General features: G+C 44.2%; 1 long non-coding RNA gene across 1 annotated transcript in view; it reads right to left on the bottom strand.

Annotated features, from left to right (window-relative positions):
- Positions 1-3,274, bottom strand: part of LOC117527550 — a 250,767-nt gene extending 247,493 nt beyond the window's left edge. Inside the window, exon 1 of the long non-coding RNA XR_004565557.1 lies at positions 2,655-3,274. This is a non-coding gene — a long non-coding RNA (uncharacterized LOC117527550). The remainder of the gene's footprint in view (positions 1-2,654) is intronic.
- Positions 3,275-17,990: the final 14,716 nt, after the last annotated feature.

The following is a 17,990-nucleotide window of genomic DNA, read 5'->3' as shown; positions in this document are numbered from 1 at the left end:
CAACATTCTGGTCAGGCGGAAGTCTTGAAAAATAAAGTCATACTAACTTATGGTTTTTTGAAAATACTGATAGAATAACTTCATTAATGTCAATTCTGTCATTTGTACAGTTAAAATATAACATATATCTTTTAATGTTGAATAAGGCACTAATTCTGAGGTTTTGTAACAAACACAGACAGCAAAGCATTCTGGGTAAAAGTGCTAAACAGTGATTGGTTCAGTAATCCATTATGTAAACCAACACGTTAATGTGACGTGTGTCGTGTGTTGGTTTAAAGATAAATGTGCTTTTGTAAAATATTCCATTTTTATTTGTAAAAACAGGCATTTTTACGGAGCCCTGGAAGTGTCATCGCAATTGCATGTTTTAAAACTTTTATGATGTTGTAAAACATGCACTCAATATTAGTAAGTAAGTAAGTAAATTTATTTATATAGTGCTTTTCACAGACATAAGGCCATGTACACATGTTGTCGGGTATTTGTAAAACCGAATATCTTACCCTTTCAGTTTGGGAAAAAAACTTCATCCACACTATGTCGTTTAAAAAAAATCCATCCACATCAAACCGTATAAATGTGTTGTAATTAGTCTGCCAAACCTTTGGGTGGCAGTACTGATTAAAATTCTATCCAATCAGGAGCCTTATTCTCTTGTCGTCACTTCCACAAAAACTAAAAACATGGCGCCAACCTCATTCGTGTGGACCGATAAGGAGTCGGAATTACTTGTAACCGTAGTTGTAGAATACAAAGTTAACAAATATATCAATCAATCAATCAATTTTTTTATATAGCGCCAAATCACAACAAACAGTTGCCCCAAGGCGCTTTATATTGTAAGGTAAGGCCATACAATAATTATGTAAAACCCCAACGGTCAAAATGACCCCCTGTGAGCAAGCACTTGGCTACAGTGGGAAGGAAAAACTCCCTTTTAACAGGAAGAAACCTCCAGCAGAACCAGGCTCAGGGAGGGGCAATCCTCTGCTGGGAGTGGTTGGGGCTGAGGGAGAGAACCAGGAAAAAGACATGCTGTGGAGAGGAGCAGAGATCAATCACTAATGATTAAATGCAGAGTGGTGCATACAGAGCAAAAAGAGAAAGAAACAGTGCATCATGGGAACCCCCCAGCAGTCTACGTCTATAGCAGCATAACTAAGGGATGGTTCAGGGTCACCTGATCCAGCCCTAACTATAAGCTTTAGCAAAAAGGAAAGTTTTAAGCCTAATCTTAAAAGTAGAGAGGGTGTCTGTCTCCCTGATCTGAATTGGGAGCTGGTTCCACAGGAGAGGAGCCTGAAAGCTGAATATATGCACACAAAAAGCGCCTGGACAATGGACAATACCAACACTTTGAGAGCAGCCATGTACCCAGACGTTTAATACTGCCATGAACACTCCTGGCCAGTAGATGGCAGTAGCGGCCTTGAAAAAAATGTCAAACAAAATTCCAGATAATCCGTGTCTGCTACATTTAAGATGCGTGGAATTTAACAAATGCAAATACACTAACATCTATAAACCCAGACAATATATTCACGAGAGTTTTAGGCACTAGAGTTTAATGCTGTTATCTGTGGACCCTGAACAGAGTGTCTGAAATGCATTTGTCCTGTCGTGAAGGTCTGAGATTACCTTATGCTACCCATAATGCATTGCTGCCTGGCATTATATTAGTATGGTATTAAAGGAAATTACTTTTTGTTTGGTCAGTAGTTCTTCTTTGTTTACAAACGATAGAGTGGTTTCTGTTTGCAGAGGATAGAACAACATGCCTATTAGGAAACTTTTAACAGGTAGGTTTTAACAGTTTTAAAAATGTTTTTCACTGTTCAGCTTAGTTTAGTGCGTTATCGGTCTAAAAGTCATCAGATGGTAATTCATCGGAAGATAATTAGTCCGATGATGGTTTTTAAATTTATCTAACAAGATAATCTGATAATGAAAACATTATCTTTGATAATTATCTGTTGTCGGAAGTGTGCCCACCACTGTCATGGGGACATCTTCCGGAAAGCAGACGTGTGTTTTCACACATATACCAATGAGCTTCTCTAGGCTCTCGCTCTGCTCAGCGGTGTGTCACTAGGTCGCCTGCCAGACGGAGTGACCTGCTGGATGGACATAGAGCCTATTCTGCCCCCTGCTGGCACCTTCCTGTAATGCAAATTTAAAATGACATCTATTTGGGTGTCATATAAAACAAATAATGAATGTTTTCCACTTACACAATGGCAAGAATATTTTCCTTTGCAGAAAGATGCAACGTTTCATTCATTATTTGTATACTAACCTACATTAAGTCCATACTAAGTATTTGAATGTGTGTGTGGTGCTGGTGATGGTGGGGGGTTAGAGGTGGTAGAAACGAAAATTTAATGCGAGTATTGAAATTACAAGGAGTGAAGTGAATAACTGAGGAAACGGGGAATGTCGACATGCTTCTGAAACTGCGGAGCTACCAAGCATTAAAGACCGTGGTAGCTAATGTCGACATGTAGATAATGCTATTGCTTCTGTATGAAAACATTTTTTCATCCCAAAAAAATGAACGATTCATTAGTGATACAAGGATGTTTTGTTCAGCTCGTTGAAGCTTTAGTTATTGATTGGTTCAGATATTGCATTTGTCAACCTTCATTCAATACGTCGATCTTGGGAGCTTGAACGAAGTTGGACAAATGTCAAACGAAACGCTAACGTTACGAAAACTAAGCAAACAATACGAAACCGTCAAGAACGAAAGCAAAATGAAATACAGATGAATTGAAGTTGTCGGCAGTTTTCGTTCAAATTTTTCAACAGTTTAAAAATTCTGACAAAGCGCCAGCTGCGGGAGCAAAGCGAGATGAATGTTAAACAAAAATACTCAAAAGTCCAGATTTCTTGTTTCGTTTGGGCTTCGGTATCCTTCGTTAGTGCCATGTGACCGGGGCGTTATGGAACTTATCAATATGAAGCCCTGTGAAGCAGAAAGCAGCGTCAGACAGCAGGACGATATGTTCCGTGGCTGCCGTGTCCTACTTAAGTATCAGTGGGATGCGGTTGTTTTGCAATGTATTTATTTATTAATTGTGTCTTAGTTTGTCCAGTCTGGTTTACACGTATATTATGCATTTTTAATGCTGGCTGTGCCAGCTGTATCACAACCAGAAGTATGGCTGACTGTAAATCCCTTCAAAATAATTGAAATAATAACACACCCTCTACAGTGGCTCGGGTTTTCAGAAACCTGAAAATTAAATTTTATTAATCACAAGTGTAAGTTATGCTCATCAAGACGAATTGTTGTCCTTTGATCCGTGTTCTAAAACTGGAGAACCATAAAACTCTCAATCGATATATTTATACATCACTACTGGGAGGTCAAAGCTCACCAGCGGTTGTGTGTGTTTCTCCAAGTAACACTGGAGTTGCTTCAGGAAGGGCATCCGGTGTAAAACTTGTGCCAAATACCAATGCAGATCTGGCTCTATCTGCTGTGGTGACCCCGAACAAAACGGGAGCAGCTGAATGGACAACAACAACTGGGAGGTCGAAACTTTGCCTGCCAAAAAACAAACAAACAAAAAAAAAAAACATACATTTCTAACATTTATCAATGCCTTTTTGCTTAGTTTTGGTTTTAAAGTAGGAATTTTACAGAAGCCCTGAAATGGTCACATCACCTGCTAGATGGCGACAAAAGCTGTTAAAATGTGCGCCAAGGTCTAAACTGTTTGAGAAGTTAATTTTGGTGCAAATAAGATGGGCTGACAGCAAAAAAATCAACTTACAGTTGTGTCCTTTGTCCTTACGTTATTTGTCGTTACGTTATTGTTATTTTATCAAAAATTTTAAACTATTTTAATCTATATTAAAGACGGCCGTGTGACAGACTGGCGTCCTGTCCAGGGTGTACCCTGCCTCACACTGTACGACTGCTGGGACTCCAGCTCCCCCATGACCCTTAACTGAAGCGGGTATAGAAAATGGATGGATGGATGGATTAAAGACATCTGGTGACCTATACCAGCTTGTTGAATCATTGTATAATACAGCCCCTCTAAATCTCTGCCACCGCTCATGTCTTTGATTATTATTTCTTTCCCCCGTCCTGCTAACCCCATGGATCGGCGCTCATTAAAGTCCAGCAAAGGTTAGCTTGTCAACTTGTCTTTGTTTTAATTTGCAAATCTGTCTGCGGAATGATTTTGTTTGCCAAGGCATTGTGTAACATAGCTTGAACTTTGTTCTTACAGAGGTTGTGGCATGAAAACTTTTGTTGTTGGTGGTGTTTTTGCATCTGTACACATCTCAGCAAGAGATGATGAGGACCTAGATTTCTTTTTTTTTATTTTTCACCTGCTGGGATTTCACAACGTGTTGAAAGGTTTGGGTGAGGGTGGGCGAGGAGGCCGTTCAGCCGGCGCTTGATTGATATCCAATTGTAAAGTCGGCACACAACGTAGGAGGGAACAAAAGCACAGTGCCATGGCAACCACATTAAAAGCACCTTACAGCTCATTTAGTTTCAAAGCAATGAACATTGTTTATTCACTTTGTGTTTGGCTCAAGGTGTATATTTTTTATAATCCCATGTCAACTTTTAAGTGAGCACTTTGTTTTCGGGAGGGAGGGAAAAACAATCAGGTGAGAATGATTGCATTATGGGTTATCTTACAGTTAAAGCAATACATCCAATATGTTTATGATGTGTTTTCGTGTTCCGATGGTTTTATTTATCTATTGTAACAATGTGTTACAACATAGACGAGGGCCAACGCCGACCTGCCGGCGAACAGTCACAGGGAACGATGACTTGTCCTTGACGCTCACTGCTCATGGTCAATCTCTACGCGGCGTGACTCTGGGCCGAGCTGCTCCATTTATAGCTGCTCTCACACTGCGGAGAGGGCGCCTCGGCTCAATGTGACATTGCCAATTCACCTTCTAGTGGAGCTGGAGAACTTTTTTTAGTGTGACTTCCACAGAGCAAACGACGGTACAGCAGAGACAAGCGTTGGGGATATGTGTCGTAAACACAACATAGACTGTCACATCGCTGTTCATGCCCGCGTGTTGTCTCCCTCCCACCTTGGATATCTATTCTCCATCTGCTAAAACGGACTCTTGGCAAGGACGTGGAACACACACACAAGTCATGATTCCCTTCAACACCAAATGCTGTTATGCATTTTTCATTGTTCAATATGTGTCGTTGTCCGTAATGCGGCAGTGCCATCTGTTGTGAAACCCCTGTAACTGCATCCACTGCTGCCCTTTGATTCTGTGTATTACTTCTGTTGAAGACCCTCCAAGTCATTTTTGGGTAATTCGAGGCACCTGATGGTCGCCGCCATGTCAGTCACTCTACTCAGTGAACCAGCCAGCCTTTAACCATTTGTTTGTTTGTTTGCTTGTTTCTATCACTCAGTGGGAACTCTGACCTAAAAAAAAAAAAAAAATCCTAAAGCTTTCTTAAAATAATCTAGAGAAGGCAAATTATATGTAGAGATCATAGCGTAACTATAGAGATTTTATCAGAGTTGCTATTGTTATTTGTGTCAAGAGGAACTACGATCATAGAGGAGAGGTGCAGCGTACGCGGAAAGAAAAAAATGCTTTGCTTGTTTTTAATGTTATTTTATTTACATGGTTTTATCAACATTTTTTTAAGGTACAAGAGAAAATATTAAAAACTTTTTTCTTTTTTTTTTTAAGTGCTGTTTTGTTTTTAGTTTTTTTCTGGAGGGTGATTAATGATGTAATCCAAGGCCGCCTTAGAAATTATTCTACACTCGAATTAGCCAGGCCTTCTCAGGGGTGAAAGGTCGAGCCGACATGACCATCCATTCAGGGGATCCCTCCACAGCTCCACAGAGCAGCAAACACTGTACACGTGGATGGAGTGCTGTACCATAGAGAGGACAAGGGATGGATTTTGGAAAATAAAGCTTTTAGAACTTGTAAAGAAGTGTTGTGATGTGTGTGTATATGTGTGTGTGTGTGTGTGTGTGTGTGTGTGTGTGTGTGTGTGTGTGTGTGTGTGTGTGTGTGTGTGTGTGTGTGTGTGTGTGTGTGTGTGTGTGTGTGTGTGTGTGTGTGTGTGTTAGAAACATGGTAGTTGAATATGCTGCCTCTTTCGACACGTGCCTCTTTAGTTGCAGAGCCATGTGTCAAGCCCTCGCAGGTTTGACTACCTTTCATTTTATTTGAAACATATAATTTGAATACACAACACCAACAGAACAAATGACAGCACACATTTTATTAAAGCACACGGATCAAGTGAATCAGAAATAAGATTTTGCATCCTTGCAATAAACAATGAAGCCAAGTGGCCTCTGTGTACATGTATGCGTGCGTATAGCTTCAATCATGGACAAACTGGGGAGAGCAGACATTTGCCGTTTGGTATTTTTATGTATTTTGGGTCAAGGATGAACACTGCAAAAATGGAACATTGATGGGGCTAATATTTTTGGGGAAATTACAGATATTACGTAACAGTGAACAACGGACGTTGATAATTACATTCTGTACTCTCACACCATTCCAAATCATTATAGAAACTTTGCATAATTCAGGGTTCTAGCTGGCGCAAACTTGCGTTATGGCCCGTTACACTATAATTTTGGACCGTTACGCTTATAATCAATACAGCGTCTGTAATCAACCGTTTTTGCAGTGCGACTCCAGTTTGAAGCGTGAATCTAAGCAATGCTTCGATTCAATGGCTCGCTGGTTCTTTGATTCGCTGCTCTTCAGAAGCGGTAAGTCCGCTTCTTAACCCCTCTGAAATCCATTAAAATATCATGAGTCACTTTTATGTGGATTAAAGTCACTAACTGGGACTTGTTGCAGTCGAGAAAAGAGAATTGTCCGTTTTGTCACAGCTTCAAACGCTGTGCGGCTCTCTGCTGAGACAGAGTCCACTCGGAATTTATAACTTTAAAACGAATTGCCGCTTTAAATAAAATGACACCTCTTTACAAACATTGCAATACAGACAATAAACTACAATCGACTAAAACGTTTTTTCCTCCCAAAATGAGATATCCTGCATTCTTTATAAACCTGACCTGCAGCACAGCTGCAAGAGCTCAGCTCAGATGTATGGAAAGGCATTCATGCCAATAATGTCTGAAAGGAAATGCTTTTGACAAAAACTGACAATTTTATTTCTGTTTATGTCCAGAGATCAAGGATCCACCATGTAGAGTTTATTATGTCCAGAGTTTAAGGATCCAGTAACCAATTTCATATTTATTTACTTTAAGACTCAATAAAATGTTGTTCAATTTCAATTTAATCAGCTTATAAAGTGCCAAATTACAACAAAAACCGTCTCAAGGTGCTTCACACAGAACAGTTCAACATAAAAAAAATACCTAATTAAAAACAGAAGTAAAAGAATAAAACACAACAAAATAAAAACTACTCATAAGAAAGAAAATAAAAATAGGTTTTAAATCTTGACTTAAAAATGTCCACGGACTCCAACTGCCTCACTGAGGGCCATGTGCTGGCAAACCCAGAATGAGAAAGCCAACTCAACAAACTTCTCCAGCCTTCTGGACGTGATGAAGGGACTTGGGCTGTCGTACCTGGCTTTTTCCCCTTTGGGTACCCCTAGAATGGCCAATTTTTAGCTTGAATTTTCAAAAGCTTCCCCCCTTCCGCACCACCCCCTCGGTCGCTTTGCTCTCTCGACATTACCACTACGCTAAAATTTTATCCTAGCTAGAACGCTGATAATTTATTTGCATATGTATTACCACCCTTGAAAAATGTCAGCTACCTATGTTATAAACACTACCCAATCTAGAGCCCGTGGATCCCCACAGGCAACACGCTAGTATCAAATAAATGCTTAAGACAGATCATAGATCAGTATCAAATTATTTAATTAAACTGCAAAGTACAACCCCTGGAAAAAATTATGGAATCACCGGCCTCGGAGGATGTTCATTCAGTTGTTTAATTTTGTAGAAAAAAAGCAGATCACAGACATGACACAAAACTAAAGTCATTTCAAATGGTAACTTTCTGGCTTTAAGAAACACTATAAGAAATCAAGAAAAAAAATTGTGGCAGTCAGTAACGGTTACTTTTTTAGACCAAGCAGAGGGAAAAAAAATATGGACTCATTCAATTCTGAGGAATAAATTATGGAATCACCCTGTAAATTTTCATCCCCAAAACTAACACCTGCATCAAATCAGATCTGCTCATTATTCTGCATGTAAAAAGCAGTGGTCACACCTTGGAGAGCTGTTGCACCAAGTGGACTGACATGAATCATGGCTCCAACATGAGAGATGTCAATTGAAACAAAGGAGAGGATTATCAAACTCTTAAAAGAAGGTAAATCATCACGCAATGTTGCAAAAGATGTTGGTTGTTCACAGTCAGCTGTGTCTAAACTCTGGACCAAATACAAACAACATGGGAAGGTTGTTAAAGGCAAACATACTGGCAGACCAAGGAAGACATCAAAGTGTCAAGACAGAAAACGTAAAGCAATATGTCTCAAAAATTGAAAATGCACAACAAAACAAATGAGGAACGAATGGGAGGAAACTGGAGTCAACGTCTGTCACCGAACTGTAAGAAACAGCCTAAAGGAAATGGGACTTACATACAGAAAAGCTAAACTAAAGCCATCATTAACACGTAAACAGAAAAAAACAAGGTTACAATGGGCTAAGGAAAAGCAATCGTGGACTGTGGATGACTGGATGAAAGTCATATTCAGTGATGAATCTCGAATCTGCATTGGGCAAGGTGATGATGCTGGAACTTTTGTTTGGTGCCGTTCCAATGAGATTTATAATGATGAATGCCTGAAGAGAACATGTAAATTTCCACAGTCATTGATGATATGGGGCTGCATGTCAGGTAAAGGCACTGGGGAGATGACTGTCATTACATCATCAATAAATGCACAAGTTTACATTGATATTTTGGACACTTTTCTTATCCCATCAATTGAAAGGATGTTTGGGGATGATGAAATCATTTTTCAAGATGATAATGCATCTTGCCATAGAGCAAAAACTGTGAAAACATTCCTTGCAAAAAGACACATAGGGTCAATGTCATGGCCTGCAAATAGTCCGGATCTTAATCCAATTGAAAATCAGAGAAAGTTGGAGCCAGATTGATGAAGAGTACTGTTTGTCACTCATTAGGTCCATGCCTCAGAGACTGCAAGCTGTTATAAAAGCCAGAGGTGGTGCAACAAAATACTAGTGATGTGTTGGAGCTTTCTTTTGTTTTTCATGATTCCATAATTTTTTCCTCAGAATTAAGTGATTCCATATTTTTTTCCCTCTGCTTGGTCTAAAAAAGTAACCGTTACTGACTGCCACAATTTTTTTTTTTCCTGATGTCTTATAGTGTTTCTTAAAGCCAGAAAATTGCCATTTGAAATGACTTTAGTTTTGTGTCATGTCTGTGATCTGCTTTTTTTTCTACAAAATTAAACAACTGAATGAACATCCTCCGAGGCCGGTGATTCCATAATTTTTGCCAGGGGTTGTACCAAAACAATGCTTCAGAATGCACCATTAATTGGTGGATTGCATGTGTCAGTGCACATATCCAGAATTAGCCCTCGTGCAATGCATCATGGGATAGTCTGTATGCCTACAACCGGCACCCATGGATGTAAACAAAGAGGGATGCAGTACTTTTAAGCCAATATTGGACCCACAAGATGTACCTGGAGGCAGAAACCGTAGCAGAATTAAAAAGATGGTTAAAGTGCAGAGAAGTAACTTCCCACTAACTTGCTTCTAGGATTTATTACCTTGTGAGTGATGGGAGTAAATTACATATTAAGTATACATATTTAGAGGTCTTATTTCAAACACTGATAAAATGCTTCATAGTTGGTTTTGTTCCATGGGAGGAAATAAATTGTTGTAATGGGTGGAATGCATTTCTCAGTGGATAGGACTCTGATCCTCTGGAGAAAGAGAGAGAGAAAGAAAGATGTTTCTGCACTAAAATATGGCAGGAGAAAGCTCTGGGTGAAGGAGGTGAATTTTGGGATGGATTTACTGTTACGCGTCAAATCACGACTGAAATTTTGCCACATGCTGTGGACAAAACTACTACATTGGCGGTTTGAGTGGAAAAACTGTTGGTGTGTCTAACATAAGTTTTCTGGCTGCTGCAGACTCGGTGGGTTGATGTCAGCTTGAACTTACTAAATTTTCTTATTTCCAGACCTTCCAATATTGTTAATCCACTTGTGTGAGTTGCATTCTTAAGAAAAACACACAATTCATGTTAGATTGTTACTGAAGCATCCAGGAACACAACAAGCAATCCCCGACATTCTGAGCATTTTGTTTACTTTCTGAGCGTGTTTGTGCGGCACACGTTTCCCACAATCCCCTGCGTGACCAAAATCAAATATGGCAGGTATGCAATCCCCCTATTAGCAGAGTATCACGCCATTTCATCCAGAGCTCCCCACCGCCCTCTGCTTAAGACGACAACTTAAGGTGGAATCTCATTACAGAATTTTGGCCCAGATTGCCTTCATGATTCCAAAATTGCAAAAAAACGGGCCCAGTTTTTTTTTTTTTTTTATAGCAGTCTAAAGTTGTGTGTCATATACATAATACATATATATATTATTGTACTGTGCATCCAGAAAGTATTCACAGCTCTTCACTTTTTCCACATTTTTTCTGTTACAGCCTAGTTACAAAATGGAGTAAATTAATTTTTTTTCTCTCAAAATTCTACTCACAACACTCCATAATGACAACATGAAAAAAGCATTTTTTTTATTTTGCAAATTTATTAAAAATAAAAAATCTACGAAATCACATGTACATAAGTATTCACACCCTTTGCTCAATATTTTGTTGATGCACCTTTGGCAGCAATTACAGCCTCAAGTCTTCTTGAATATGATGCCACAAGCTTGGTGCACCTATCTTTAGGCAGTTTTGTCTGTTCCTCTTTGCAGCACCTGTCAAGCTCCATCAGGTTGGCTGTGGAGCATCGGTGCAGAGACATTTTCAGACCTCTCCAAAGATGTTCAATCGGATTCAGGTCTGCACTCTGGCTGGGCCACTCAAGAGCATTCACAGAGTTGTCCTGAAGACACTCCTTTGATATCTTGGCTGTGTGTTTAGGGTGATTGTCCTGCTGAAAGATGAACCGTCACCCCAGTCTGAGGTCAGGAGCGCTCTGGAGCAGGTTTTCATCCAGGATGTCTCTGTACATAGCTGCATTCATCTTTCCCTCAATCCTGACTAGTCTCCCAGTTCCCGCTGCTGAAAAACATCCCCACAGCATGTTGCTGTCACCACCATGCTTCACTGTAGGGATGGTGCCTGGTTTCCTCCAAACATGACACCTGGCATTCACACCAAAGAGCTCAATTTTTGTCTCAGCAGACCACAGAATTTTGTTTCTCATGGTCTGAGAGTCCTTCAGGTGCCTTTTGTCAAACTCCAGGCGGGCTGCCATGTGCCTTTTACTAAGGAGTGGCTTCCGTCTGGCCACTCTACCATACAGGCTTGATTGGTGGATTGCTGCAGAGATGGCTGTCCTTCTGGAAGGTTCTCCACTCGTCACAGAAGAATGCTGGAACTCTGACAGAGTGACCATCAGGTTCTTGGTCACCTCCCGATCACTCAGTTTAGACGGGTGGTCAGCTCTAGGAAGAGTCCTGGTGGATCTGAACTTCTTCCATGTATGCATGATGGAGGCCACTGCCTCATTGGGACCTTCAAAGCAACAGAACTGTTTCTGTACCCTTCTCCAGATTTTTCCCTTGAGACAATCCTGTCTCAGAGGTCTATAGACAATAGGAGACTGTAGTCTCGTTTGAACCCTCCGTGATATTGCAGGATTTGACCACTTACGGGGACCTCCATTTAATATATACACAGCATAACTTCACATGGATAAATGGTGTATGGTTTTGTTTTTGGCTTCAATCACTGAAGCAGTCGCAAAAACTATTTTTATTTTTTATTTTATTTTTTTTTTTGGTTCCTGGTGGAGAAGAAAAGGCGAGAAGGTGGGAGACGTCGTGTCTGTGTTAGCCTACACAGCTAACCAGAGTAGCTCCGTTCTCTCACCTGCAAAACCACCTCAACATGTTTGTGCTCCAGATCATAAACAAACGGTAACATATGTCCACTTTCCCACCGCGTTGTCAATTTTTCTTTGCTTTTTCACTTTCTTTGCATGTAATTTGCCCAAAACCCCATTGAAAATGCCATGGTAAGTAAAAAATTGCAACATATACAGGATATAAAGTGGTAAAAATTAAAGAAGGAATCTATTGCTGAGGACAATTATGGAAGAAAGTCTTGCACACAGCTCTGCCTCTTGTTGGGATATAAAAAGACAGAAAATTGGCATTTTCATAAGGCTGCAACTAATGATTTTTCTTTATTGTTTAATCTGTTGATTATTTTCCGGATTAATCCATTAGTAATTTGGTCCATAAAATGGTGAAAAATATCAGTTTCCCAAAGGCCAAGCTCATGTCCTCAAATATCTTTTGTCCACAGCCCCAAGACATTCAGTTTACTGTCAGAGAGGAAGAAAGAAACAAGAAAATATTCACACTTCAGAAGCTGAAATCAGAGAATTTAGACTCAAAACGAAACAGTTGGCAACTAATAATTGTTAATGCTCTAGTGTTCATCTGGGACTTGGGCTTGAATACCAAGGACAGACTCGGATCATGATGATCTCCAAGTGACCAGACACTTGGGTCATTCCATCGGAAATCACCCATTTTTGAAAAAAATTCCCAGGTCACGCCTCAGCTTTATGCTGTCAGATTTATATGTTAATCACATTCCAAAGTTAGGGTGAAATGCCAAATACTAGGTCTGTATCTTGAAAGCTTTTTAAGTTACAACCTTTGGAAATGTGTGAATTTTTCACATATCATGAAAACGGTGTTTTCTATCAACTTTGCACGTTAATAATGAGCTCCAATAACAAGCCCAATAACACCATATTTGCAGCATATCATCTTGAGATATGTAACAATATATGGTAAAAATATAAATATGACAGTCAACTGTCCACATTGACATCTGGGGTGATGAAAATTGGCATATTTTGACACTTTTTCAAAATGATAATTTTTTTCAACAACTATAAATGCTGTTAAAACAACCTGGTATATCATTTAAATGTGTAAATATGTTCCATTATATCACAAACCATCATACAAAAAGTTCTATAGCCATAGCTATTATATTGTTTTGATTTTTAACTAATCAAAGATACGAACAACATGTAATATTTTGGGTTTTCTACCATATTGAGGCAAAACTGCCAACATGTTGAAACTCTACACCAAAGGTTAGCCTGGCATGAGCAGTTTCAAAGCTGTGAGGCATATAGGAAGCTCATTATTAACAAGCAAAGTTGATAGAAAACACAGTTTTTGTTGGGGAAGTGTCGTGACACGGACCCACAACAGGGAGCGTTAATGAAGGGACAATGGAATAGCCAAAAAGTAACAATTTAATGTTGTGAAGGTGCACAACGTAATACAGACAGACACAAATATGTGTTATATCAATCCAACAAAAAGGTGACGTGTGGCAGGCTCGAAGATAGGAGACCGGTGAGAGAAAAGCCGGAACCCACACAAGCCTCACCACCAACGGACCTGAAGAACACCGGAGCCGCCAAGCCCTGCGCCCCAGGTGGCCACTGTCTTCAGCAGTCAGACCCGGTACTGCTGGCAGAAAACAGAAACAGTTCTGGATGAGTGTGAGTCCGCACACTCAGTAATCCCACAGTCTGTGTTAAGTTAAGGAGGGAGAACCTCCACCTCCAATCACACACTCGTGCAGCTCCTGAGATAACCACTTATCTGGGTGGGGTGTGAGGCGAAGCCGTCGCAGTCCACACCAAACGCCAACTCCGCAGACAGGGTATCCGTCCCAGGAAAACAGCTGCAAAAAGAGATCAGACTAATACTCGAATTTAAGTCAGCAGAGAAAATTACCTGTATGGTAGAAGATTTCTCGGCGGGGAGGTGGAGTTGCAGTCCGGTCTTTATAGTGGTGGTGATGGGTGACAGCTGGTGGTGATAGATGACAGCTGTCACCTCCAGCGGCTCCGACGCCCTCTCGTGCTTGGAGCCCGCACTCCAAGCAGGGCGCCATCTGGTGGTGGTGGGCCAGCAGTACCTCCTCTTCAGCGGCCCACACAACAGGACCCCCCCCTCAATGGGCGCCTCCTGGCGCCCGACCAGGTTTATCCGGGTGCCGGGTGTAGAAGTCGGCCAGGAGGGCCGGGTCCAGGATGAAGCTCCTTTTCACCCAGGAGCGTTCCTCGGGACCATACCCCTCCCAGTCCACCAGATACTGGAAGCCCCGACCCTTGCGACGGATGTCCAGAAGCCGACGCACGGTCCACGCCGGCTCCCCGTCAATGATCCGGGCAGGAGGTGGTGCAGGTCCAGGGGTGCAGAGCGGTGAGGTGTGGTATGGTTTGATCCGGGACACGTGGAAAACAGGATGGATCCACAGTGAAGCTGGCAGCCGTAGCCTCACTGCGGCCGGGCTGAGGACCTTGGTGAAGGGAAAGGGACCGATATATCTGTCCTTCAGTTTTTGTGATTCCACTTGAAGGGGGATGTCCTTTGTTGATAACCATACCTCCTGCCCAGGCTGGTATGCAGGGGCCGGGGAGCGCCGGCGGTCTGCATGGGCCTTGGCCCTCGTCCGGGCCTTCAACAGGACAGGCCCTGAGGTGGGCCTGGACCGAGGGCACACCGACCTCACCCTCCACAAGCGGGAACAATGGGGGCTGGTACCCCAAACACACCTCAAACGGGGAGAGGCCGGTGGCAGATGACACTTGGCTGTTGTGGGCGTACTCGATCCAGGCCAGATGGGTACTCCAGGCCGTCGGGTGCGAGGAGGTAACGCAACGGAGGGCCTGCTCCAACTCCTGGTTGGCCCGCTCTGCTTGTCCGTTCGTCTGGGGGTGATACCCGGACGAGAGACTCACGGTGGCCCCCAGTTCCTTGCAAAAACTCCTCCAGACCTGAGAGGAGAACTGAGGGCCACGGTCTGACACGATGTCCGCTGGTATCCCATGCAGACGCACGACGTGGTGGACCAGGTGGTCTGCTGTTTCCTGGGCCGTAGGGAGCTTCGGGAGGGCCACGAAGTGGGCCACCTTGGAGAACCGGTCCACTATCGTCAAGATGGTGGTGTGGCCCTGGGACGGCGGGAGGCCCGTGACAAAGTCCAGGCCGATGTGGGACCAGGGGCGATGAGGCACCGGTAGGGGTCGGAGAAGTCCTGAGGTCCTCTTGTGGTCTGCTTTGCCCCTGGCGCAGGTGGTGCAGGCCTGGACGTAGTCCCGGACGTCGGCTTCCATAGACGCCCACCAGAAGCACTGCTGGACTACCGCCATGGTCCTGCGCACTCCAGGATGACAGGAGAGTTTGGACCCATGGCAGAAGTCCAAAACCGCAGCTCTGGCCTCTGGTGGGACATACAACTTGTTCTTCGGGCTGGTCTCCGGGTCCAGGTTCCGTGCCAGGGCCTCCCGGACAGTCTTCTCCACGTCCCAGGTGAGGGTGGCCACGACAGTGGACTCGGGGATGATGCTTTTCTGGGGGGCTTCCTCTTCATGCACCCGGGACAGTGCATCCGACCACTGGTTCTTGGTCCCGGGGCGGTACGTAATCTGGAAGTCAAAGCGCCCGAAGAACAGTGACCAGCGGGCTTGCCTGGGGTTCAACCACTTGGCGGTCCGGATGTACTCCAGGTTCCGATGGTCCGTGAAAACCGTGAAGGGCACCGTCGCTCCCTCCAACAGGTGTCTCCACTCTTCAAGAGCCTCCTTCACCGCCAAGAGTTCCCGATTGCCGACATCATAATTCCTCTCAGCCGGGGTCAACCTGCGGGAAAAATAGGCACAAGGGTGGAGGACCTTATCGGACTCCCCGCTCTGGGATAGCACGGCTCCTATCCCTGAGTCAGAGGCATCCACTTCCACTGTGAACTGGCGAGTAGGATCGGGCTGCACCAGAACTGGCGCAGTCGAGAACCGGCGTTTCAACTCCCTAAACGTGGCTTCGCACCGATCCGACCAGGTGAAGGGGACTTTAGTGGAAGTCAGGGCTGTCAGGGGGCTAACTACCTGACTGTAGCCCTTAATGAACCTCCTGTAGAAATTTGCAAAGCCGAGGAACTGTTGCAGTTTCCTACGGCTTGTTGGGTGGGGCCAGTCTCTCACCGCCGCAACCTTGGCCGGATCAGGGGCGACGGAGTTGGAGGAGATTATGAACCCCAGGAAGGACAAAGAAGTGCAGTGGAACTCGCACTTCTCGCCCTTCACAAACAGCCGGTTCTCCAACAACCGCTGTAGGACCTGACGTACATGCTTGACATGAGTCTCAGGGTCCGGAGAAAAGATGAGGATGTCGTCTAGATACACGAAGACAAACCAGTGCAGGAAGTCCCGCAAGACGTCATTAACCAAAGCTTGGAACGTCGCAGGGGCATTTGTGAGGCCGAACGGCATGACCAGGTACTCAAAGTGACCTAAGGGGGTGTTAAATGCCGTCTTCCACTCGTCTCCCTTCCGGATCCGAACCAGGTGGTACGCATTCCTAAGATCAAGTTTAGTAAATATTTGGGCTCCATGCAGGGGCGTGAACACCGAATCCAACAGAGGTAACGGGTATCGGTTGTGAACCGTAATATCGTTCAGCCCTCTGTAATTGATGCATGGACGGAGTCCGCCGTCCTTTTTACCCACAAAAAAGAAACCAGCACCCATCGGGGAGGTGGAGTTCCGGATCAACCCGGCAGCTAACGAGTCCCGGATGTAGGTCTCCACTGATTCGCGTTCCGGACGTGAGAGGTTGTACAGCCTGCTGGACGGGTACTCAGCGCCCGGAATCAAATCGATGGCACAATCGTACGGTCGGTGCGGGGGAAGGGCGAGTGCCAGATCTTTGCTGAAGACGTCAGCAAGATCGTGGTACTCACATGGCACCGCCGTCAGATTGGGCGGGACTTTGACCTCCTCCTTAGCTATCTCACCGGGTGGAACCGAGGATCCTAAACACTCCCGGTGGCAGGTTTCGCTCCACTGCATCACAACCCCAGACGGCCAATCAATCCGGGGATTGTGTTTCAACACCCATGGAAAACCCAAAATCACTCGGGAGGTAGAAGGTGTTACAAAAAACACTATCTCCTCCCTGTGATTCCCAGACACCACCAAAGTCACTGGCTGTGTCTGGTGTGTGATTAATGGAAGAAGAGTGCCATCTAGTGCTCGTACCTTCACAGGGGAAGGCAGAGCCACCAGAGGGAGCACTACTTCCTTTGCCCATCTGCTGTCCAGCAGATTCCCTTCTGACCCCGTGTCTATAAGTGCTGGGGCGTGAAGGGTTAAATCCTCACAAAGGATTGTGACTGGGATTCGTGCTGATTTTCGGGGTTCCCCCGCGTGCGTGTTATGGCCCACCCTTAGCCCAGTTTCTAAGGACGGGCGTTGTAGTTTGACCGTTTGGGACAGTTCCTCTGTATATGACTGTTAGACCCACAGAAAAAACACTCCCCGCGGGCCTGCTTCCCTTGTCTGTCCTTTGATTTCATTTTGGCCCTGCTCGTGTCCATAGCTTCGTCAGCAGGGGGAGCTGTAGCCACACGGGGCCCTCTGGCTGTGGAGCGTGGGGACGACGGCACCCTTTTGGACCCGGAAGGAAGAGGGACGGCCCGTGCCCGGTCACACCCCCCGCCCTGCTCCCGACGGTGTTCCTCTAACCGGTTGTCTAAGCGTATAACCAGGTCGACAAGCCCGTCGACAAGCCCGTCAAAATCCCGCGGTTCCTCCTTAGCCAGCAGGTGCTCCTTCAGGACCGGAGACAGTCCGTTTATGAAGGCGGCGCGGAGTGCAACGGTATTCCAGCCGGACCTCTCAGCCGCGATGCGGAGGTCGACTGCATACTCGGCTGCACTCCG

Source organism: Thalassophryne amazonica, chromosome 16, assembly GCF_902500255.1.
Source record: "Thalassophryne amazonica chromosome 16, fThaAma1.1, whole genome shotgun sequence".
NCBI classification, from domain to species: Eukaryota; Metazoa; Chordata; class Actinopteri; order Batrachoidiformes; family Batrachoididae; genus Thalassophryne; species Thalassophryne amazonica.
This window is presented reverse-complemented; position numbering and strand designations above follow the sequence as displayed.